Source organism: Dryobates pubescens, chromosome 9 (genome assembly GCF_014839835.1).
Source record: "Dryobates pubescens isolate bDryPub1 chromosome 9, bDryPub1.pri, whole genome shotgun sequence".
Taxonomy (NCBI): Eukaryota; Metazoa; Chordata; class Aves; order Piciformes; family Picidae; genus Dryobates; species Dryobates pubescens.
This window is the reverse complement of record NC_071620.1, coordinates 11,539,502-11,565,963: the sequence shown is the minus strand read 5'-3', so window position 1 is coordinate 11,565,963 and position 26,462 is coordinate 11,539,502.

Here is a 26,462-nt window from a genome sequence, read left to right as displayed (position 1 = left end):
TGGCTGCCATTTGGGCTGTCCTCACCTGCGCAAGGGGCCAAGGGGAAGGGTGGGAGAACATGGGATGAGGCTCATCATGGGCAGAGTGCTGGAGAGCTCTTGCTAGAAGAAAGCAGTTTTTTCCTTGGGGTTGATCTCCACCCATGTAAACAGAGGTTTTTAGAGTAGAATAGAATAGAATAGAATAGAATAGAATAGAATAGAATAGAATAGAATAGAATAGAATAGAATAGGATAGACTTGACTAGACTAGACTAGACTAGACTAGACTAGACTAGAATAGAATAGAATAGAATAGAATAAACCATGCTCTATAATTTACATCCAGCTGATTGATTAATAAAATAAATTCTAAACCACAAATAAAATGTATTTATTTTGCAGCCTTTGGGAAAAATGGAGGCAGAACTTCACCAGATCACCATCTAGTGACAGTGACCTGCATCTCATGCAGCTGAGCTGGGTCTGCTCAGCCCCCTGTGCCGCCCCCTCAACCTCCACACAAGCTTCTATCACATACCCCCTGGCTGAGTGAAATCCCTTTGACACAGTTGCAGGTATGAAAGTACAAATTACTCATATCAGCATGGCTTAAATTTTCGGTGAGCAAGAGAGTAAGAAGTCTTTGCATGAACAAGAAACCCTACATTGGGGAATGTAGCATCATTTTAATAGAAGAATCATTAATTGAGTGAAAAACATTTAAGCACTACAAAATCTTGCAGATCCAGACTTACGTCAACGTTTTTAAGTTTGAGCAGCCAGAGCTACACCACGAGAGGAGGTGCCTGCCTTGCCTAGAAGCTGCAGATTTCCTTGATGCCTGTGACAACTGTGGGTTTCTCACAGTTGTGAAAATCTGATCATTTTCATTGAAGCACTTAAAGTTTGCTGTGAGAAATCTGCCTGGAGGAATCAACAATTTCAAGGCCTGGGCTTATGCACAGAAGCACCCTGTTGACTGCTTGCTTATCCTGGCAAGGTGCAGAGAAAATTTGTGGCAAGTTAGTACCATCTAAGTGGATTTCTGCAATGTGTTTGCTATGTGCAGCAAGCATTTACATGTCTTTTGAGACCATTAATTTTATACACATGGAACAGTTAGCTGAGACAAACCTCTCTCTATAAACCATCAGCATGATGCAGGACACTGTTCCATGAGTTCTCATTATAGCATCTAGATTGTTTGAGATGTCTCAGAAGTAGGATCTTGGAGGGTGGCCATAAGCAGGGGGAGGGTATATTTCTAAAGAGCTATTATTGCTACACATAAGCATCTCTGACCTGAACTTTTCTTTTACTCTGCCTGAAATTGCTTCTCTCAGCAATGTCTATATTTAGAATGCTAAGTCTTTAAGATGAATATTCTGTGTTTATATGGATGGTTGATCTATCAAATTTAGCATAGTGATTAAAGAAAATCTATTTCATTATATCCTAGTTTAATTTATTTTATTTTTTTGTTTACAAACTCTACTTGACAAAGAAACAAAATCTCTTTCTGAAGGTAACTTACTCCCACAGTTATAATTTGGCTAATCTCTGTGCTCTAAGGCAGGATATAGGATACTTCTGGTTCCTCATGAAATTACCTGGAACACATTACACATTTTAAAATGGTTTTACTTTGGATAACGTATTGCACAAATGCCACCAGTGGTCCCATCAGCCTGGGACTGTCAGTAGCCTATGAAATCTTAACGTAATGCAGATTAAGTTTTGTCATTGAAATGAACAAAAAAAGCCCTAAATGCATTAAGAACCAATGAAGTAGCAAGGTGCTGTTTTTACAGCCTGTATTCTCAATGGATTTTAACTCTGTGCAGGGACACACAAAGCAGCCAACATTCTACAGGTGACCTTTCCTGGGCACTGAAAAGTCACTATCATTTACACCCCTGCATCAGTTTTCCCATACTGTATCCCTGACCAGCTGAAAGATACAAATATCAAATAACTTCCCAAAATGTTTTAAAGTTGAAAAACAAAGTCACAGCAACAGCAGCTCTGGACAGAACATTAAACTATTAAAAGGTAGAAACTGAGAAGAAAGCCCTCCAGCTTCATATCCTAGTGATTCAAAATAAATAAAAACATCAGACTGTGTTAAGACTGAAACAGTTTGTGGTATTGTTTTTCAAATTATTTTTTCTCTTCCTGTTTAATCCCACAAGCTCTCAACTGCTGCGCTCAGGCTTCCCGGGCTGGCGGTATAAAAACTGGTGGACCTCGTTACAGAGATCTTCCTTCAATGGACAGCAGCAGTTAAATTTGCCCAATGTTACCCAATAAGGAAGCTTGTGTATTGCTATCATCAGTGGGAAACAGCAGCAGAACCCAAGAAAAGGAGGAGGAAGGAAAGCTTGAATGATTGCAGGCAATTGAGATAGATACTGAGCAAGGAAACAAAACATGTTTTATTTATTTGCAAGGTCAGTGCCCTCAGCTGGAACAGAGGTTTTGGAAGTGTATTAGAGGAAAAGTTTAATCTATCACAAGCACTAGCTAAAGCATGTTTAAATTCTGTTTATGAAGCAGTGCAAGAAAATTTGGGCAATGGAAGTTAGGAAATTACAACCACATTTGTCTAGTGGATTGCAGAAATAACAGCAGCCAAAGTTCAGGCATAATCCCAACAAATCTCTCTATGAAGTGATCTAGACGAAGCTCAGTTCTCAGGTCAGTTAAAATGCACATATTGACTGCTAGGAAGTGATAAACTTGACTTAAACCAACAATTTTCATATGCCTTTAGCTTAAACCCAAAATGCCTTTGAAAGACAGAGCAGTCAGGCTTGTCACAGAGCAATAAAATAAAAGGCACTTTCTCTCTGGCATGTCTTTGATTTCTTCCTGAACAGCTTGCTTCAGTCAGATAATTCTGTTCATAGCTGTATCTATTTAATCTTGGAGCATTTCCATGAAATTCAATGGTATTATATGGATTTACATTGCTGTGTATTACATCACTAGAGTTATTCCAGCAGTGCATTTGGCCTAAAATGTGCAGCTAATGTGATAGATTGTTTAACTGTTACCAAGATGAGACAAGCACCATACATAGTCTCAGAGGCCATAATATAGCAAATAATAGAATATCTGACTTTTCAATGTTTCCATGTGTGATTTGTCTCTCTTCCCACACATGTGGGTGGTTATCCTTGAAGCCACAGGACGTTGCATGAACCCAACATACACAGTCAATGCTTAGGAGGGCTAGGGAGGGGGTGTTATTGAGCACTCAGTATCACAAGGCAAAAAGGCATTCCAAACTGATGTTTTTTCCAGCATTCCTTCCAAACTCCATCATCCTCTTCTTTGTGTGTGCATGCATATGTTGTGCTTCTATGCTCACACTCACTTTGGGGGTCAGCTGGTTAAAACTGTGAGCTTGGGACACCAACAGTTTTTATCTAAATGCATATGAATCAATAAGAATAATGCAAATACAACAAGCAAAGAATGTACCCACAGGTTCTGAACAGTATAACACAAGCCAGGTTGGGGGTAATAAATTATATAAAGAATGCCATGCTGTGGAGGTAAGAGAAAAGTCCTCTTCTGGAAGCAGAAGATATCCACTCAATGGCAGCTAGCTTGTTATTAGAAAGATGTTGTTCTTGTGCTGTAGCACTGACCAATATTGTTAAAAGATGCAGAATGAAGGAATCTGAAACTAATCTGCTGAGTCAGAAGTGGCTGTTGGAGCCCATCTAATCGTACTGCTATTAGACTATTGCTTTACAGTCACTGCACCTATATTCAAGGGTAGGTGTGGGGAAAATAGAAGTGGTCTGGTATTACAATGATAGTAGCGGATTTTCATTGTCTCCCTGGTGAAGGAAATCAGGAAAAAATTGAATAAGAATATCCTTTTAGGGGGGGAAAAATGTAAGTTCCAACAAGATGGTACTTTGTGGACATTCTGCAAGGTAAATTGTTGGTACAAGAAATGGTATGTATGAAAATTGGAAACCCCGGTGTTTACTTATATGTATGAAAAGAAATAGGTCAGTGACTTTGTTTCCATGGTGACCATTATTGAAATAAACCAAAGTGACACCAATGCTGATTTATTTTCTCATTCTGCACCCTTTTCTAAACAACCACTTTAGTATGAGGTTGCTACTGAATGTAAACAGGACGTCAAAGTGAACTTTCAAAATGTGATCTTCTGAGGTTTATTATTAAAATAAAGACCTAAAGAAAGATCTGTTTCAGAACAATTTGATGCTCTGAGCAGGTGCCAATTGCTACTATCCTGCAGTAATGTAACTTGAATGATGTAGACTAATAGCACATTGGGAATAATTATTAGCCAAAACTAGTTCAAACAACAAAAAAAGAAACAGACTCATCAGATTCATTTCCCAGAAGGATGGCAACATTGTCTTCTTTGGAAAATTTCTGCATGAACAGAGTCTTTGTGACTGTATTTTCCAGACAAAACCAGACACAGAAGGATGGACCTGAGATTCAATAGTTGGGTGACTATGAATCATTTCTGTGCTTGCTGGTGGCCCGGTCACTGCTTTGAGTCAGACAGGTGCTGTTGTTATTGGGGACTGTGACTTCAGGAAGACTGAGGCTTCTAACCCAGTGGCATCTTATATACTCCTGAGTGCAGGGGACATTTTAATAACTTTAATAATCTCGGTCTTATTCTTTGTGATGCTCACTTCCCAGATATGTGAAGTGGTAGTTCTAACAGTTTCCTATTTCATGGAGGTTCTGTGTGGTTAAATTCATTGCAGATTTTGAGATGATCTGATAATAAGTTCATATATATGTAATGCTAGAAAGATGAATCTTGCAGGTTTCCAACACAACCTACCAAAGCGCATAAGAAATAGTAGAGATACCATGTTTGTTTGGCAATGTCTTTTGGATACGAATCATCATGTATAGGGAAATGGAGGAAAACAACATAGTACAGTAATACTTGTGACAAAGTTGAGTGTACACACTTGCATTTATTTCCCAATATCATTGTTTTACCTGTTACAGTCATAGTCAATAGGTGTGTTCAGGCAAGGTAGCTAGTGAGGCACACCCCAAGCTGGAGTTGTACTGGTTTTATATAGCATATGATATCATAGTAAGCCTGCTGTCTCTATTAGCACATAGAAGAAAACAGAGGATGAAGGAATGCATGAACACTTTTTAAACCTCAACTTGTAAGAGCAAATAAAGTACAATGCTTATCAGAAAATGTATGCCTAACTACAAGCACACAAGTCTGGAAGCAGAAGCTTAAAGTGCTGAAATGACAACCATTAAACAAACTGAATTTCTCTCTCCCTATTTTATGTGATGAAATCTGTGACTTCAGAGGAAGCAAGATCAGACTCTGGCTGCTTACATTTACAGCAAAGAGAATGCCCCCTCCTCATCTTAAGCCCTGAGCCCAAAATGCCATTTAATGATATTTTTGGTCAAGATGAGACTTTTTATTTCGTACCTCCTTTCCTAAAGTCCTTTGGATCTTGCTGCTGCTGCTCAGAGGAGCTCAGACTGCATCCCAGTGCAATCTATATTTTTAACATTGGTAGTGATTTCCTAGCCCAGTATTTTGCCACTGGAAAAGCAGGGGTAAAGAATGATAGCTAGTGATTATCATGTGCAACAAGGTGTTGGGTGGAGGGCTACCAGTTGATCACATAATAATTTTTAAATAGAAGAAAAGTTGTCTTTCTTATTTCACTATATACCAAACTCTATCATTCAAGGGCAAGCTATTCAAGTTGCTGAGTTATTCTTTACATTGTGCTACAAGTAAGATGATGACAAAATCAGGCTAAACAGGAGGAGTTCTTTCTGTATCACAGTTCAGTTAAAAAAAGCTGTAAGCAATGTCCTGACTGTTTCATGTAATGGTTACCTTCTTATCCTACAAGGCCTCTTCTCCCAGTCTATTTCTTAAAGCTTTACCTCAACCACTTTAATTATTTAGGGTAAATACAGATTCCTCTGTATTTCAGCACATATTTTGATGAGTTATTTTGCTGCTAATGCTAAGACAGCTTTCTTAAGGCTTCTTATCTCCTAGACAGGTGTTACCTCAGCAGATGTCACCTCCCTGATGAGGAAAGAGAGACCCTTCTTGATTTACACCTTTCTGAGAATTGTTGCTCTTCAACCATATTTAGGCTCACTTTTCCCCTGTACATCAGCATCTCTTTGTTTAAAACTTATATTAAATCCTCTGCTTTTGTTCCTACACAGTTTAAACATTTTAGGGGGTTGATACAGCCATAAATAGAAGGAGTTAGGAAAGATCAATCTGTATACCCTTTGCTTCAAACTCCACCCACTGAAGCCAAAGGGCTGAAACTGAATGGTTAATTCTGATCCATCTCATAGCTCTTTTAGTAAATCCTTTTGGGCAAGCAAGGACATTCCTTTGAATTCCCAGTGACTATTACAGCGATATGAAACTGTAAATTTCTACCATGAATGGATATATTCAAGACAAAATGTCAGAGCAGTGAAGAGAAACAGATGTCTTCTTATCAGGGATAGCCTCAGAAAAATAAAATCAAATTTGCCACAGTACCAACACATGGATGACTCATCCGTAGTCATTTGCAACTCAGAATATTCAATGAAATACAAAATTATTTTTGTGTAGCAGCCTTAAATTCCCACAGTTATTTATTTATTTATTTCATTGTCCTTTCCAGACTAAGAAAGATAACAAACCAACCAAACCCCAGAAAACTTTTTTCTTCATTATTAACTTTTTTTCTCAAGAAGAAAATGGTCTTGTGAGATGAGGAATGCTTCACTTGACTTGAAAATGTATCATTGATACTGTTCAGAGGAGTCTAGTGCAGAATAAGTTGAGGAGAAACACAAGCAACCCAACAAAAGTCTTCGAACCATGAAATTGCAATGGCACAACTCATACTACGATTTGGCTCGTAGTTCCCTGATGTGTATACCTGATTTCCACATCTACATAATAACTGTCAGTGAAGAAAAACAGAGCTAGAAATACCTCTACCTTATTGTCAGAACTCTTCATCTCTTGCATAGAGTGGCTTAATATCTCTCTAATTATACTGCACTTTTCATTCCCTGATCACAGTGTTCTGTAAACACTGCGGGTGTATTATTTCCCAATGTAACAGTTATCTAGAGGGCAATTTAGCTTAAAGAATTCCACTCAGCTCACCTAGAATATAGAAAGGCATATTTTATAAAGCATTTCTCCTTTGAAAAATTTGAGCTGTGCAGAATGTAGAGAAAACCCATGATAGCCAAGCTATGGAATTTGCAGGAAATATAGTGTGCTTTCTGTTCTAGACTTTAAAAGCACAGACAAATTAGGCTCTATGTAAATGAGATAAGGTGCTTTATCTCTGGTAATTTTTTACTATTACAATGCTCCTCCTTACCCAGAGGAAAAAGAGGCATGCTTTCCTCAAACTTTCCCTCAAATAAGCCTTGGGTTATACCTTGCTATCACAACTACACTATTTGTATATAAACAGAACACATGCAAAGTAGATGAGAAGGTATTTAATAATGTTAAGAACATATAAAAGGTGATCATTTCCACACTTTTGTGCAAATAACTCTTAATTCTACTGTACAACTTGTGGAGGGAGACGTAGTATAGCCACATGTGCTCCTGTGAGCACTAGCTGAATGAAAGCAGCACAATGCAGGGCAGTATTTCTTCCCCCTAAAATATAGATTTGAGCTGTCAAGAGTATGTCTAAACTGCTGTAGTGTTTTTGAGCTTCTAGGTCCAGATTTGCCTCTTGATGAGTATGGACCCAATATTGTGTTGAACCATATGCATGCCTCAGGCCCTCCTGTCTTTTTTTGTACAAAACTCATGTGTCTGGGCCAGAAGAAGACTGAGGTGTTTGGTGAGTCACATATTTAGGCAGCTGTTCCCCACTATTTCAGCGAAGAGCAGCCCTGCACACCCCAGCTCAGTCTGCTTTCCCTTCAGTTTGCACAAAGAAAGGAACCCACAATTTTTCATAGTTTGTTTTTTTGTGTGTGTGTGTTTGTTGTTTGGGTTTTTTTTGGCAAATGCCATTAAGAAAGTTGTGAGGCGAACTGCACACAGTTTAACATCCTCTGTGCTGTAAAGGATTTTTGATTGAAGGTAGTTTCTAGTTTAGGGAAAACAAACAAACAAACAAACAAGTAAACAGCAAACCAAAGGGCATGAGTTCCAGTGCATATAGAGAGACATTAAACAAATGTCTTACAGGAAACACAACACCAATTATGTAACTGCTGAGGTCAATTCATTGCTAAAATGACTTATACAGGGAGGGCTAAAGTCAGGACCGTGTCTTCTGTGAAACCCATGCCAACTCAGACAGGCATTAGGTAAATTATTGGGTGAGGTATGTTGGCCTCCGATGCAAACTATGTTACCATAATCTATTAATTGCTGAGCAGATCCCAGAAGGAATTATGGACTGCTCCTTCCCATTTTGCAGGGGAAACAACAATGTGTACACATCTTCCTAACTTTAGGTATGCATGTATACTGAATGATACAAGTAGAGATATCTATCATTTTAGAGAGCACATATATAAGAGATACTCGGTGGCATCAAATACTCAGATTATCTGCAAATACACTGATGTTGCTCGTATTGCAACTATATATTCTGCTAATCCTCCTGGAATAAATGGAAATCACCTAGATATATGTTAAATCTGTGATAACATCAGCTGATCTGACACGAGAGCAGAGACCTTGGCAGAGTTTCCAACTCTGCCTATTTCTTTGCTGCTTTCTCTACTGGGTGACATCTCTGCAATACTCCAATGCTGTGAGGAGTCAAGCTGACTAACTGAGAGTATAGACCTGGACGCAGTCTCAAGCTGCGCCAGAGGAGGTTTAGGTTGCATGTTAGGAAGAAGTTCTATACAGAGAGAGTGACTGCCCATTGGAATGGGCTGCCTGGAGAGGTGGTGGAGTCGCCATCATTGAAGGTGTTCAGGAGGAGATTTGATGGGGTGCTTGGTGCCATGGTTTAGTTATTTAGGTGGGTTGGATTGGTTGATGGGTTGGACACGATGATCTTGAAGGTCTCTTCCAACCTGGTGTATTCTATGTATTCTATGTATTCTAATTTGCAGGTAAAGAATAACAATGGCTCTTCAGGCAGCAGTCACAGACACTGACTAGGTGAGAAGAGCTTAAACTGTTGGTGGGTTCATCTAGCTGTCAGTCCCATAGATGAGCTCTGTCCAGAGTAACAAAACTTGGGGCAGATCACTTGAGAATTTTTCACCATTCATAGTAGAGATAGTTCAGAAATTGAGTATCCACAACATAGCTTTTCCCCAAAATACTGATATGGACTCCTAATAATAAATAGAACAAGCAATACCAAAGGCTAATACAAAAATGTTTATGGGGATGCATTTTTTTTTCTGCTTTAAGATAGGATACTTGTTTCTATGATCCAAAACCAAGTCTAGTTTCACACTTGTTTCTATGAGCCAAAAAAATAACAACTAGTATTGTACCAAGATGTGATGCTTTTGCTCACAAAGGTAAGTAGTTATTCACTTGAGTAGTCTGGTCCCAACAAGGCTGAGATAGGACAAGGTTTTCCTTTTTTCTCTTCTGCAAATGTATCTTAAGCATCAGTCCACGGGGATATAATTCAACCATTTGCCTTCAAGAGCTTCTTTCTAGTATTGTAGGCCGTCTGATTCCAAACCATGAGCCCCAGATTTCTCAAAGACACTTTGTGTTTCAGACATGCAACTGCACTCACTGCCTGAAGCATCAGAGTGCTTGCAAAATAGCTCTAGGGCTTCTCTTTCTACTCTCCCTTCTGTCCTTGTTAGCAAAGAGCAATGTTAGGAACTAATCCAAACATGGACTGCACACACTGATGTTGAGTGTGGGTCTTAAATGGTATCGGAGGAGGGTCCTGTTGCATGGGAACAGCTGAGCAGCAAGTGCCAAGTACAAACCTGGTGCATTATTGCGAATTCTAGATAATTTCTGTCCCCCAATCCCAATGGACCTGTCAGCACTGCCAATTGTCATGGTGAGGGAAAAGGAAACAGTGTCATTCCTTCCTACTGCAACACTTTGGTTTGGTTTTGATTGCCAAAGTTTACTGTTCAAACTAAGCCATGAGTAAGTAAAAGTATCTTACAGACTTTTAAAAGCTCTCTTTAGGAATTTTTCCTTCTTTCTTTTTGTTTGAACTTTTGGTGTTGGTTGGTTGGTTTATAAACTATGTGTCCCATATTTACAGTATTTTTAACCAGGGATCTAAATACACTTTTCAAGATGTACTCTATTTAGTCTCAGTAGATCCTTCTGAAACTCAAACAAGCAATCAAACAAACAAACAAAATCAAACAAAAAAGGTTTACAAACAATAAAACTGAAGCACAGAAAGTTTTTGTGACCTATTCAGGCAGAGAAATTCCTGTCAGAGCCATGAAGAATATCTTTCCTGATTTCTAGTACTCTATCCTAATCAGAACAGCACTCCTCTCTGCATCAAACAAAAAGCAGAAGACAGGTTTGTTTTAGCTGAAAATGTGCTTTCATCCACAGAGAGCAGATACCATTTTTCAGTGTGTTAGACTGATCAAACTATATATTACACACATGCTGTCTCTTCTTTTTCTTCTGATAGATTTCACAGGAGAGCCCAAAACAAATACATTACACGCAGAAGGCTTTAGAGCAACGTTGTCCTGTTTCTTGTGGGACTATGCTGTAACAATCATACATACTGGCAGAATCTTTTGTATATCTTAAAAGCCAGCAAATAAGAAACCCTAGCTGTTTAAAGTTTTTCTTCTTTTCTTTTTCTTTTTTTTTTTCTTTTTTTTTTTTAAGAAAGAACAAGAGAAAAGGAGCATTATTGAGGTAAATACACAAATGTGTGACTCGCCCACTCACTATCCCTAAAAGGCTCCCTGAGCAAGAAGTTCATGCATTGCAATAAAGATAGTTGCTAATCAAACTGTTACTACACAGAGAAGTCAGTTTAATAATTTTACTGGAATAACACTATTACTGAAAAACGTGACTTTTTTTTCCCCACTCACGGAAAAAGGAGACTAAACAGAACACAGGTACAATTAAAAAGCACAATTACACTGTTTTTAGTAGACTAAGACTTTACTGGAACTGCCTGTTTCAGTTCTTCCATTGCTGCAATGAAAACTGGGACAATTCCCTCTATATATAACTGGGAATTTTCTACTGCCCAAGTATTGCTAAATCAATAAAAGAGATGATTTATTCCTGGAACACTTACAGAAATTTCTGAATTACAATTTTGTTCCATATAGGAGAAAGCAGAGAGCACCAAATTTCAGGTCTTTCCAACACCCTTGCTGTGACAGGAAACTTCAGGAGTTGCACATAGGAGCAAAATCCACCTTTTTTTCACTTCACTCTCTTTTTCTGTAACAAAGACCAAATGCAGAACACACCTCAAATTTCACTAGACATATTGTCACATGAGTAGCACAGTTCATGAGAATTTCACGCTCTGCTACACTTTTAAGAGTTTTACCACTGGGGTTCCAGTGTTCATCATGAAAAAAGCCATCACAGCCCCACTCAAACTCACTATTCTGTGAGCTGTACCATCCTCATACCCAGATGATTTGCTCAATGCCTTTTACCAAGGGAACATCAGTCATCCAAAGGGAGCATGGCAGCTAGTGTACAAAATTTAAATGTGGGTCAGTTTGCTGATCTGAGCTGGAGGATTTTCGTAGAAGATTTTGGCTTGCATGACTCTGTGATTTCCAAAAGAACTTTGCATCAAACAAATGGACTAGGCAGTCAGAATGTCGGATGATACTTATTCCTCTGAAGAGCATGTCAGCCATTTGGCTACCTGCTGGCCATCTACATGTGGCTGTTCAAGGAACTCTCTTTCAAGCACACTGTCACTGCATCAAAAAAATCTGAATGGAGAATATAAAATAAGCATTTTATATATCACGCTGTCATAATTTTTCTTGCACTGTGGTAGGCTTCAAGATAAATAACAAAAAGTAGGTGGAAAAGCAGAACCCAACAGTTTTATTAAGCATGAATGACATTAAGTGTTGGCGTAAACTACGGAGTGAGTCAGTGCTGTTAACTGGGATGCATTATGTCCGTCTCGTAGTCATATGATAGAGAAGGAACGCTGCTCACAGCACACACAGAAATTACTTGTTTTGGCAGCACCAGCAAATGCACAGCCCCAAGACATTACTGTGTAATAATTTCCCTAGCAAAGGAACAAAAAGTATGACTGAAGCTTCCCCTGACCTTAGAAGTTGAATCAGTTGGTTAAAGTTGACCTACTTTGGGCTTCCATTTTCAACTTCTTTAACTAATAGCTTTTTGTTCTGTGACACTGGGGGTGGGGTGTGGGAGGGGTTTTTTTAAGGTGTTGTGTTTTGGTTTGTTTGGTTTTTTTCCAGCCAGGGAAGACCAGTAGATCAAGGATGAGGCTTTCAAGCATGGAAGGAGATGAGAGGAAAAGGATTTTCCTGTGCAGGATATATTTTCTTATAGCATGTTTATTTACTAGCAAATTTATCCTAAAGCTGGTGAGCAACACATTTCCTTTATAGCCCATCATATATTTTGCTGAATCATAATGTCTATGAGTGAATCCTTAAGTAGAGAAGAAAACAGGATTATCACAATGGTCTGTGTCATCATAGAGTGCCTTAAACATGGACTAACTAGGCATTATACAAACCCCAAGGTACTAATTTTTGTTTGCTCCTATGTATTTAAAACTTGCAGTGGAGAAGTGGGAAAGTTATTTATTCTTAGGGTAGCCTCATCTGTGCAGTGAAAAGCAGAGTTACTTAAGTGTTTTTCTAACTACCCAAAGCAGCTGCAGGCAGTCAGCTCAGCTACAACTACAGGGATTTTCACAGTGCTATAAAACTCCCTCTCTGGCTAGAGACAGAAGACAGAGTTGCATTCCTCACCCATATGGGTGGAACCTTTACAATTCTTCAAGGGAATGTCTACACAACACTACTGTTTGGCCTTTGGAAATAGGAGGATTTGTGCTTGGGGTATGAGACTCGCTCACTAGCCTCTTGCCTCCCACACATCCACTCTGGGACATCATCTGCTGCAGGCAGCTAGACAACGACCCTCTAACCAGCTGCACCTGGAGCTGTAGGGCACTTTGGTAGTGTTGCATAGTGATCAAAAAGCAAGTTTCCCAGCAATTTTGGTGTAGCAAGAAACCCTTTTAACGAGAATGTTCTTCAGCCATAGTCTCATGCCAGCAAATATCTCTTGTTAAAAAAAAAGGCATTTTTCCCAACCAATTTACTCAATTGTGGCTGAATACTTTTCTTTCACACGCTTTGTCCCTGGTTTGTGGAAATCAGAAGTCATTCTGGAAATTTAGATGCATTTTAGAGTTTTATACCTCCTGCTGTATTTCAGAGACTTGCTTTTCCCAAACATTCAGGCAAATCCAGATTAAAACCCCCAACACCTAGCTACCACTGTAAATATGGGACAAATATTGCTTGGTTTAGTAGAAGCATATTATTATATATTATGTATATAAGGCTGGCATCTGAGCATGAAAATATGCAGACTGCCAAAACAGTAGAAGGGCTGTCATCTAATATAGACATAGATACACCGAAACTGAGAGACAATAGTCTCCTTCTTATGGTAATCTGAGTTACCTTGGGCAATGCTGGAAGACATAATATAAATATTTCTGTTTGCAGTATACTTCATATGGGCTAGAAGTCTGAGAAGGATTTGGATCCTGGCCATCAGTTCAGAAACTCTGTACCAGAAATGGAGCAAAAGTAACATTAAAGGTACTTAACTAGCCAAATGATGGTTTCTATTCACCCTTACCATTCACCTTGCAATTGCTGACAGGGAGACAAGTATCTTACTGGGTGTTATTAACACCTCAAGGTAGAGCAATCAGAAGCGTAAGTGTATGAACTTTCCCCAAAACTGAGGTTCTACAAAATAAAGTAAATCCATTCACAGGGAGCTGCAGCAAGTACAGACAAGCTAGGTCCATGCTTCAGGTCCAGAAGCCATGTTTATTTTGTCATAACTAGAGATTATATTGTTACTTTGGATACTTAGGCCAGATATGGATAACTTCAGAGTGTACCAGAGTGCCATATTGTATATTAATCCTGTTTCCAAAGGGAAACACTCTTTTCCTTTTCATTCATTGGAATACATATCTGTATCCAAAAGGAAACAAACATGTAAAAAGAATCTCCATGCAGCATCGTATGGATTCAGGGGTACAGAATGAAGCACTGTAAAACTCAGTGCCACATTATGACACTCAAAAAAGTTTATTTTTAACTCTGAAGTAAAAAAAACCAATGCAGTCACTTTTGCTCTATTCAGTACTGCCTACACCTCTTCCCCATGCTGAACCTAAATTTTAATGTATTATTGTATAGTAATCTTAAAATAGACGTTTAGTGTGGATGTTTTAATGTGGCTGGGAAAAAAAAGTCCCTTTTAGGATCTTCTAACCAGTAAGTGTGTGACCTTACATGTCCTATTTCACACCACCACTAATTTTTTGCATGCAAGGCTCACATTTGCAGATACACTCTGCAGAGACTGACAAGTAATACTTTGTTTTAGGTTTTCAGCAACAAGTAGCTTTATCACCAAAGGACATTTCACAGAGTCACTTCAGAGAATGCAAATGAAATCACCGAGTAAATGTCTTTCATCTCACTTCATGTTGGAGGAAAAGTGCAGTCTTTCTAGAAAATATTCTATTTTGGCATCATGTGAAAAGAAAGCTTTAATTAATAGTACGTTCAGTTTTCTGATGTTGAGTACTATTCAGAAACATGGGCATCTGCAGCCAGCTAGAGGCCATTAAACATGCTTTTGCGCTCTGTTGACAGGGTTTTGCTTCAGTGCAAAGCAAAAAAAAAAAGCTCCAACAAAAGTCTCTCCAGCAGCTACAGAAAAGTGAAAGAGTAGGAGAAGACTAGGAGAGCATGTTAATAGATCAGGTAATACACACAGGCCAGAAAATGAAATTGTGACTCTGTATGTACATGGAGTTGAGGGTTTATGTGGAATGGGGAGCTGAGTGACTCATTTCTCGGTTTGCTGGCTGAACAACAAATTTGCTCCAAAATAAATGCTGCGGGGCTGTTCTAGTGGGGGGTGCAAAGGCAGAAAGCAAAATTGAGAATAGAATAAGAAAATCCACGTTGTCTTTTGAGCCAGCTGAAATTGTTGATGTGCAATGGCATTTCTCTGAAAACATAGTACCTGAAAGAAACAACAAAGTAAAATGCATACTTCTATATTACAGCTGTTCTATCCCTGCTGACATTTTGGACTGGCCACATTCAAGCCAGGAATACTAAATATCCTGTGAACCTGGTCCTGTTGTCCTTAAATTTGAAGTGACTGATTTAATCCATCAGAAGAGTGAGAATATTCTCGGTATCTGCTGCAGGCACTTGTACAATTGCATAATCCTCAGAAATGAGATATTGAAGGGAAGGGAGAAATCTCTAATGCTATTCATTCAAGACTGTGATTTCTGGGGTTTGGGAGTTTTGCTTGTTTTGGTTGGTTTTTTTTGTGGTGTGGTTTTGTGGTTTGTTTGTTTGTTTGTTTGGTGCTGGTGGTTTTTAAATAAATAACAGTCCTGCAAATACCTTCACACTTAAGATCAGTATCTCAGTTTTCCAGGTGTTTCACTGTCTTCCAGTGACATACTTTATGCACCAGCCTGCAGGTTTGATTGATCCTATTAATGCTTATGCATTTGCACAGCACAGCGCTGGCACACAGTTGCTAGGACGTCTGAGCAAAGATTCAGGAGCAGTCAGGGAAGCATTCACAGGATAGCTGACTGAGTTGCTATGCCTGCCAACTAGTGGACAGATGAACAGTGAGCTCCCTAATTAGCAGTATCCATGTTAAGCCTACTTTTCCTACATGTTCTTTCTTCATATGCCTTAGGTTGATAGAACACTGGGTAAAATTTTCTTTGTTTTCTACCTTGAAGTTGCTGCCTGTTCCTTGCTACATCACTTCTGTTGAACTTGATAGGAACTGCAAGTGCTTAATTCTCTGAAAATCTGGCCATTGATTTAAGTGCCTAAAGGAGGATTTAAGAGTCAAACTTGGAATAAGGATATCTGTTTTAATGTTTTAATTTTCAGTTTGCACAGCATAAAATACACACATTGTGCAAGAGCTAAGCTTAGAAATAAGCCTAAGGCCTTCTGATCTTCATAGCAACTGTAAAAAATTATACTGAAATGGATCATATATAATAACATCAGTCAGGATGACAATATCTTCAGGTGTCCTACAGTAATTCTGCCCATGCCATCCATTCCTCACAAAATACTGTTTTGAAAGCATTAAGGCAGGCATGGCTCTTCAGTAACACAGGGATCAGAAATGAGACTTAAATTTGTTCCAGCTGTTTCCAGAAATGCTGTCTTACTGAGTGGGCCAGTGATGCTGGGGCTGTTGATATATGTGTTGTGGACAGTTGGCACAGTGTGCAGAATCACCTTTGGGACTCATAGGGTTTGCTAAATCCACGATGACACACAAATGTTGCTGCAGTGATCATACATGGGAACAAAAATGGCCTCCAAACATACAGAAAATGGCTCTCTCTCTACACAAGCCTCAAAAGCTTCCTTCTTTTCAAGTCTGATAACAGTTTTTAACACACATGAAATATAAGAGAAAAACCCAACCAACCAAACATAAAGCTATTTGTCACTGTGAATGTCAATGTAAGAGCAGGTGATACTGGACAACTGAAGTTTACTGTATATGCCACATAGCAGTCATCACCAAGACCAGTCATTTGTGGAGTGTAAATAACAGCACTGGAGAGACAAAATCAACTCATTCAAACAATACATGGAGTCAAGCATGTGTCCTGAAGGACAGCTTCAAAACAACAAATGTGCTAGCGTTGCTTCACCGTGGGGAGCAGAGACAGGAGCCCATTTGGTTCCCTGTGCTTCTGACAGTTCAATGCAGTTGACAGTAGAAGGCTGTTTTGACTTTTATTCTCCACAAATGGAGTCACTGCTGGCTGCTGGCACATAGTGCATATCTGCAGCATCGCAGGGAAGGGTAAAAAAAAGATGTACTCTAGGGATGTAGAGAGCAAATCCACCATGGCCAACAGTGATGAAATTCTGATATATCACCACACCTGTTTGGAATAGTTGAAGGATGTGAAAGAGGTGTTTAGGACAGTTTTATGAGCATGCCTGACTGTGTGAAAACTGAGAAAGTGGTCAGGTAAGTATAGATGAGGTGACCTATGTGGAATGTAGGATGAGAAGTGGTCTGATCAGACAGCAACTGGCTGCACTGGAAGCTAACCTACCTAACAAACACCAGATGATGAATTCTTGAGGATAATATTGCCTCCCATGGTAAATATCTACTGTCTAATTGGCCAATACCTACACTAAAAGCTCAGTGGTTCAGTGTTTTTTCTTCAGTTTGGGAGGATACACAGGATGATTGCAAACCGTAACACCTACCTGGGGGTATTTCATTACCTACCATGGGAATAGTACCAAGTCTCTAGAAATATTAACTTCAGGTGGACCATTAAAGTTATTTGAAAAATGATCCAACCCATGTGATGTACAAAAGAAAAAAAAAAAAAAACCCCAAATATTATTGGAGCAAACCTATAGAATGTCTATGGTAGATGCCTTGTGATGAATTTTGTGACTGCAACAAAATTACTTCCAACAACAACAAAAAAAAAAATCATCAGGACTATCCTTTTGGTTTGTATCATGCCTACTCATTTTTTGGGTTTTCTTCTGTAGCCAAAGGATTGACATCTAAACCTATTGGATAACATCATTGCACTTTGGTTGCACAATAACTGGAGTTCACAAACCCATATCTATTTTCCTGGATCCATTCTAGGCAACACTCCATTCAAGTATGTGATGAATGCTCCTAGCCAAGGAAAGTGTCAGAAGCCTCTTCCTGGGATCACACATTCATTTTTCTTGGACAGCTAATCCTTGAAGCCTTTATTTGAACTCAAGAGGAATGTTCCTTAAAACAACAACAACAACAACAACCACCATATATATCCATAAAGTTTAAAAAATCTAACCCCAAACAAACAAACAAATTAATACAAGAAAGTTTCTAAAAATCCAACGAGTAGCCCAGTCTTTCTTCAAACAAAATATTTAGTAACATCACAAGAGAACATAAAAGCTGTACAAAGAACAACTGCAGATGTAAGAAAACTGACTTATCACAAAGGCAGCTATCTGTCACAGGAATTAAAGCTAAGCATGCTGTTCCCGATAGCACAGACAACACAGGACGTTCTCATTAAATATTCTTTTAGTGGATCTGCTAGCTGGTGCAGGTGAAGACAGTTTTCTCCAGGAAATTCAAATATTTGCAAAAGCTTGAGAGATGAACACAAAGAATTTGGGGAAGAGCGTGGCTATGAGAACGCATATAGCTGCGGGGTTCCGCTGCTGATCTGCATTTAGAGCAGCTTAAAATTGTTTCCATAGCAGGAAAACATAGTGCCTTCACACATTTTGCTTGCAGAAGTACGAAGTGCTCTTGAATGGTCCAATCAAAATGTGCAGAGGACCTTATATCCACACTGAGATGGAGATATGCTACTGAAACACACACACACATTGTTTGTTTTTTCACAGAATCACAGAATGTTAGAGGCTGGAAGGGACCTCCAGAGAGGATCACCTAGGGTAGTCTACACAGGAATGCATCCTGGAGGGTTTTGAAAGTCTCCAGAGAAGAAGACTCCACAAGCTCGCCGGGCAGCCTGTTCCAGTGCTCCATCACCCTCACTTTAAAGAAGTTTCTCCTCATGTTGAGGTGAAACCTTCTACTTTCAAGTTTGTATCCATTGTTCCTTGTCTTATTACTGCACACCACCAAAAAGAGCTTGGCCCCCTCCACTTGACACCCACCCCTCAGATATTTATAGACATTAATCAGATTCCCCTCTCGGCCTTCTCTTGTTTTTCTTTCAGATTTTCAGATAGAATTTTATTTTGATAAGCTGAGATTTATGCCGATGTACATTGCATGTGCAAATCTTCCATGTGTCAAGATGGGAAAATTTACTGCTTCTATTTTGCACTTTATGTTTCTTTCTCCTGACTAAAGTAATTTTATCAACATAATACAGGCAGCAGGGCAACACTTCATAAGCCAGATGTTTATTGACCTATGTGACCCTCCAAGTGTTTTCCTCCTGATTATTTGTGGTATGAACATAACAGATAACATCTGAAGTAATGTGGGAAAATGGGTCTATAAACCCAGTCACTTTTGATTTTTCTTTCAGATCATTTCGATTTCACTGGATTTTGTTTCCTGAAGGTAAGAACTTAAGGTGAAAAGGACCAAGAAAAAAAACCAACAACTTCATCTGGCTCTCAGAAGGTTCCTAAGTTCCACTCTTGAGTGCTGTAAGAGGGCACTGAAAATGGGATGAAATAAGAAAAAGATTCTACAGGAGAGCTTCCACAGCAAAATAGATGCTGTGTATTGTATAATTAACTCTTCAGTACCAATTATAAAGTGCAATATATGGAGGCAATCATTAAAAGTATTAATATATAGTTATATCTTATTTTCACAGAATCATAGAATCAATAAGGTTGGAAAAGACCTCAAAGATCATCAAGTCCAACCTGTCACCCTACACCTCACGACTACTAAACCTTGGCACCAAGCGCCACGTCCAGTCCCCTCTTGAACACCTCCAGGGATGGTGACTCCACCATCTCCCTGGGCAGCACATTCCAATGGCTAACAACTCTCTCTGTGAATAACTTTCTCCTCACCTCAAGTCTAAACTTCCCCTGGCACAGTCTGAGAGTGTGTCCTCTTGTTCTGGTGCTGGTTGGCTGGGAGAAGAGACCAACACCCTCCTGGCTACAACCTCCCTTCAGGTAGTTATAGACAGCAATAAGGTCTCCCCTGAGCCTCCTCCTCTCAAGGCTAAACAATCCCAGCTCCCTTAGCCTCTCCTTCTTGTAGTGCTTGTGCTCGAGGCCTCTCACCAGCCTCACTGCCCTTCTGAACTAGAAAATCTGCAATGCTAATTGGTACAATGCATCTGACACGATGATCTTGAAGGTCTCTTCCAACCTGGTTTATTCTATGTATTCTATTCTATGTATTCTATGAAGTTAAAGCTATTGTAGAAGAATTTAAGATAGACTGAATGTTAAAGACACAGGAACAAGCACGATAACCATATGTACAACATTATGTCAAACAGTGATTATCCCTGACCAGAAAATTCTATTTTTCTTTCTGGGTGGCATCTGAAGTGTTTAAATTCCCTTATATCACACAACCCCAGCAGAAAGCACAACAAAGAGAAATTCAATACAGAATGGTCTCATCTGCTTATTCTAAATGAGCAGCCTTTGGCTAGGAGTTTCCCAGTTGGTGGGGGTCGGGGGGGTTGGGGGGGTGGGAAGGCAATTGTAACTGCAGCAGCCATTCCTCTTCCTCTATCCCCAGATATTTTAATGACTCTTCAAAAGGAAATTATTTGCCATACAGTTGATTTAGTGAAACAATTTGTGCACACCTCTCACTCTGTTCAATGCCAAGTCACCTGCATGCTGTGAACTATCATCAGCTAGGATTTAGGGCAGCCCAGCTGTTTTTATCTTGAAATGGACAAGACAGTGATTTACCAGATTTGAGTCACACCTGTCCAGCTGAGGAGGCAACAATCCTGAACAGAAAGGTGGTGGAAAGCAAACATTTCCTATCATGATAGATATTTCTGAATTTCATATTGCATCATTCATCCTTCTCTCATGAACAGAGAAAGAGGCTGTTGAAAATTTAATGCTGTTTGAGTGGTTGTTGGTTGCAGGACAGAAGTGTCTTATGAAATTACCCTTCCGCTCTTTGTTCCTACTTCTATTTGAAGAAAAGGAACTTCTGCATAATTTTTCAGTGCACATAGTGCATTATTTAAATAACTGACTTGCCACTAATTTCTGTTTCTTACAAAAAAAATCTCAACTGTAAAGCTCTGAATTTTGTGGCTACTTAGTTACTCATCACAGAATACTTCATCCTTACTGAAACCAACTGCCTTCAAATACTGTTATTTTTTTCATTAATAGAGACCTGGGTATTAGGCTGAAGTATTTAGATTGCATAAGGTCTCATGAAAAACTTGTACCTTCATAATGAAAAAACTGTCCTGAATTCTATGTTCCCTGGGCCAGAGAAGATGCCAACAATTAATTTCAAACTGTAAGTGAAAAATACCACCAGATTTACACAAGTGGTTTCCAAGGTAGGATTCATTAAATCTAACATTTTACCTTTCTTTGTATGTCACAGATACTATGCTTGAAATCCTGTCCCTCATTAAAGACCTTATTAATGATTGTGGTTCCTAGTAGGATTTGCTGAGAACTGATTTTTCAGTTCACCACCAAAATAAATTACTAGGTTCATTAAACTGTCAGAGCAGAAACTGTCCACTTTTAATTAGTAGCTCAGGGCCCTCATCCAGAATGTGAGGCTGGGTTCAATGCCATGTGCTTCGAGCAGCACGTGAGAGCTGTTGTGATGTGAGCAGGCATTTAAGTAGGTTACACAAAATGAAGCAGGGAAAACAAGATGTTGGAGGAAAACTCATGTTCAAGCAGCATGAGGAATGATGCTTAGAAGGACCATGCAGAGGTGAGAAGATCCAGACCAGGGAATGTTTAGCTGTCTATACAAAGGGGAACTGAGTAAGATGAAAGGACTGACACCACTCACTGGCTTCCTCATCCTTGCATACTAAAAACTTCAGGTTTAAGGTATTAGTCTAGATATATCAGGCTTAAAATGATGTAAACTCAACCTAATTTTTAACAGTTGATTCTTATTTCATCTTCAAATGCTTCAGACATATTACCAGTGTTTGTCTTTCATATCTAAATTGGATATAAAGAAGCTATATTTAAAAAGCAACAATTTATCCCAGTTAATTTCCACAGATCACAGTTACTAACGTTTCTGAAATGAAGCATTAGAGAACTTTGCCTGAGGTATGTTATTTATAAACCTCTTTAGCCAATAAAGCTAGGATTGAGAAAGCTTCAAGTGTATAAATAGAAGCAGTAGGTGGAAGTCTTATTTTAGCATTAACATGTTGGATATTAGATTATAAGTAACACGTTTATTATATAAACACAGACCGCTGCTGTGGCTGTGTGTATGTAAGAAAGCACGACAGCCTCTCACTGGCTGCAGCACACCCCAGCAGTGCTGCAGCAAAGCAAGGTTGTAACGGGGCTGAAAATGCCAGATGGACTCCAGAAAACTGGTCTTAAAAAGGATTTAAGTAGCATATGGGGGAAGGGAAACGTCTAATGGACAATAACAAAGATTACAGTGCTGCTTGGCATTGGAAAAAGCATTAGGCAGCTCAGGAAGCATAACTTTATTTGCCAAAATCCAAATGTAGGATGCAGTCTGCAAGTAAGAGACAAACAATAATTGTATTAATCTAGAAAATGTAAAACACTGCTGTGGTTCTTCAAGTGGGGGAAAAAACCTTTGCTACAACTGCTTTCATGTTTCAGTTTGATGTCAATTGTTTTGAACAACAAAAGGGAAAAGGGAAAAGAATCAAATTTTGGACTACAGCCCATAACATTTACTGAAATGTATGTGTATGGAAGTACAGGAAGGTTTGGACTAAGTATTAACAAAGGAGAAAGGGAAAGGGAGAGGGAGAGGGGAAGGGAGAGGGGAGGGGAGAGGGGAGGGGAGGGGAGGAGGAGAGGTTTGGAGAGGAGAGGAAAGGTTCGGAGAGGAGAGGTTTGGAGAGGTTCGGAGAGGTTTGGAGAGGTTTGGAGAGGTTCGGAGAGGTTAGGAGAGGAGAGGTTCGGAGAGGAGAGGAAAAAGAAAAGGAAAGGAAAGAAAAGAAAAGCAGCACTACTTGATTTCCTGCAAAATTTCATTACACTGTGATGGTATTTAGATGTCCATATGATATAGATATTATCTATGTGAATGACAACAGTTCCCCTCTATCCCCCCCATTTACATTCTACTTTAGTATTTGGTTTGGAAGAAGAACACAAAATATTATTCATTTGTGATATGCAAAATATATAAACAAGTAATTAAGTATTCATTTGTACAAGCTGGAATGGTGGTTATAAATTAAGCATTTGTGGATTCCCATCTGTGTGTGCATTTGCTACTAGCTTCCTGAACAGAGGAAATAATATTTTGTCCATCCCACAAAGGATCTACCAAGATGTTTGTCTTTATGTAACCTCAAAAGACTGAACTCAGAGCTCTGATACAATTCCAGTTTTTTCAAAAGAGTTATATCTGTTATATAAGGTCTGAAATTGTCAGATATTCTTCTGAACTTCCTTGCATTTTCCTTTTTGCCCTGTTTTACATGTTTCATTTTATTCCTAATACAGTTTTCCTCACCTATTAAGGAAAAAAATAATAATTGACAAGACTGATAACAAAATCAGAAATTGCTATTGTATTTTTAATTGTAACAATGAGACGTAATTTAAACAGATGTAAATAAAACAAAGTTTTAGGGTGCCTGGTTGCTTCAGCTCTCTTTTTATGGTCCCTGTAGTGGGGCACTCCTAATGCAGATGAAAGAAAGAAGTTTGCCTCAGGCCATACTTCTGATTTGCCTTTATTTTACTCAGTTTGGGCAGTTTCAGATGTTGTGTATGTACATTTATGGCATACTAGATTGCATACAGCATTTATGGGCCTTATTTTAGTCCATTTCTGACATTTAATCCACATTTGCTCACTATCCCCATCATGGACTCTGTGTCTCACACACTTCAGGTTCACAGGTTGCTGTGAGAAGACCCTTATGTGTTTCATTATGTAGCTTAAATGTATATTTTATACCCTTTCTTGCCTGAACAATGCAAAGAATTCCCAGAATTTCTGTAAATAAATGCATGTACTTTGTAAATAGTGGAAATCTCATGCTTTCCCTCCACGGGTATCTGAAGAGAGCAGGAGTTTTGACTCCCTTGCATGTGTGAAAAGAAAATGACTGCGCTTCTCTTTAAGACTCAGGGCAGTGTGTAAGTACTCCACTCTTCTGGCTCCACCAAAATGAGGTGTCCAGAATGTATGTTGTAGTGGTCATCTGCTGGGTGGCAACATGAGGACCACTCTTCTGAGTCCACACTTAATGCTGGGCTCTCAATTTGAACGAAATGCTTCCTGTGTGTATGCTCTTTACATCACTAGCAAAATGAACAAATTTGTAACAGCTATTTGACTTTTTGCGCATTCAACAAAGGTACTTTCTCTTTTAAACAAGATTTTCTTTTTCCAGAACTATGGAGGTAATTTTAAATCCCTTTACAGTAAAAGGAGCTATATTTGGGGTTTCACTGCTACAGATTTCAGATTACTTTCATACACCTGTTTTCACATTAATGCAGTTAGCTTCATCTGTGTTCCCTCTCTATGCACTGCATTTTATTATTAATGAAACCATATATTTCATTGTTATTAATCATGTGTTCCTCTATGGTTGCATCAAATGTGCCAATAGCAATTACATTTGATTCATGGTGACTTTATATTTCTTTTACAAAAGAAGATATGTCAACTGTTTACCTACTCACAGGCCAAACATTAACTCAGTGTGAAGATACTATCTCATGTTTAAACATATTTTGACTTAACATTTACAGTTACATCAAGTTTTCAACTAACACTGAAATAAATACTAAAAACTCATGTTCCTCATTTTGTATGCTCCCCATCTCTGTTTATTGTGGCCTTTGAATGCCACATTTTTTCTTTTATTTAGAGTTGTTTATTCTCTACAGTCTCTCTCTTGTATTTACCTTCTAAATAGACATACAAACCCAACACAAATAAAATCAGTTGCTTTTCACAGAGCAGGACTCATGGTGGGCCTTATAATTATTCAATGTGTCAGAATCTGTGTTCCTTAAACCTGTTGTTTTAGCAAATTTATGTACATCAACCCCCCTTTTAAACTCTGTGATTAGGGCTACAAGTTATTCAGTGTCTTCAGAGTCCTTTTAAAGCCTATATTTTCTTCCAGACTATTTCTCTCAAGTACCGCTTATGCCTTCATCTGTGCTATTACTCAAGTGTTTTTGCTCATTTGTGCAGTTAGGATATCAGTTTTTGTGTCAGGAAAACTGTTCCCATTATATTTATTTACTAATGCAGATCTTCAGCAATCTCGTGATGCTTCTGAGTCACAGAAGCTCAGAACAGTTGAGGTGGGAAGGGGCTTCACCTCATTCAACCTCCCCATCTGCCAAAGCAGAGGCAACTACAACAGGTTACTCAGGACTGTGTCTAGTTGGCTTTTGAGTATATTCAAATAACAAAAACTCCACAAACTCTACGGAAAATCTCTTCCAAGGTTCAACTATGCTCACAGTAAAAATGGTTTTCCTATGTTTAAGAGGGGTTTCCTGTATTCCATCTTGTCCCATTGCTTCTTGTCCCTTCACTAGGCGCCACTGAGAAGATGCCATCTTTATATTATTTACTCATCAGGTATTTTTACACGTTGGTATGACCTCCTCATGCCTTCTCTTCTCCAGGTTAAGCAATTCCAGTTCCCTCAGCCTCTACTACATCAGATGCTCCAGTCCTGTAATTGTCTTTGGAGCCCTTCATTGCACTCACTCCTTTATGTCTGTATCTCTCTTGTACTGGAGAGCCTAGTACTACACTCCAGATGTGTTCTCACTGGTGCTCAGTGGAAGGGAATGATCAGCTCTCTTAACCTGCCAACAATGCTCTTTTTAACCTGCTCTTCTGACTTTCTTTGCTGCAGGAGTGCTTTGCCAGCTCATGGGCAATTTGTCTAACATCCCTAGGTTCTTTTATGAAAAACTGCTTTTCAGCCTGTCAGCCCCCATCATCTACTAGTGCACGGGTTATTCTTCCCCAGAGACAGGAATTTGTACTTCCCTTTGCTGAACTTCATGAGGTTTCTGTTGTCCCAGTCCTTCAGACTGTCAATGTGCCCCTGGCCTATCAGCCGATTCCCTCAGTTTTATATCATATTCCAACCTGCTGAACTTACACTCTGTTCAGTCATGCAAGTCTTTAGTGAAGAACATTAATGAACAGTACTGGCCCTAGCACAAAGGTACACCACCCACTGTTGATTGGCCTTGAGATGGACTTCATTCCACAGTCTGCAAGACCTTCTGAGATCAGCAGTTCAGCTAGTTTTCAATCCAACTCACTACTCCATTTAGCTAGCCCATGCTTCATCACTATGGGAGACAATATCAAAAGCCTTACTAAATCAAGACAAACCACATAAATTCCTCATCTGTTAAGCCAGTCATCCCATCAGGGAAGGCTCTCCAGTCAGTTAGGCATGATTTCTCTTCCATAAATA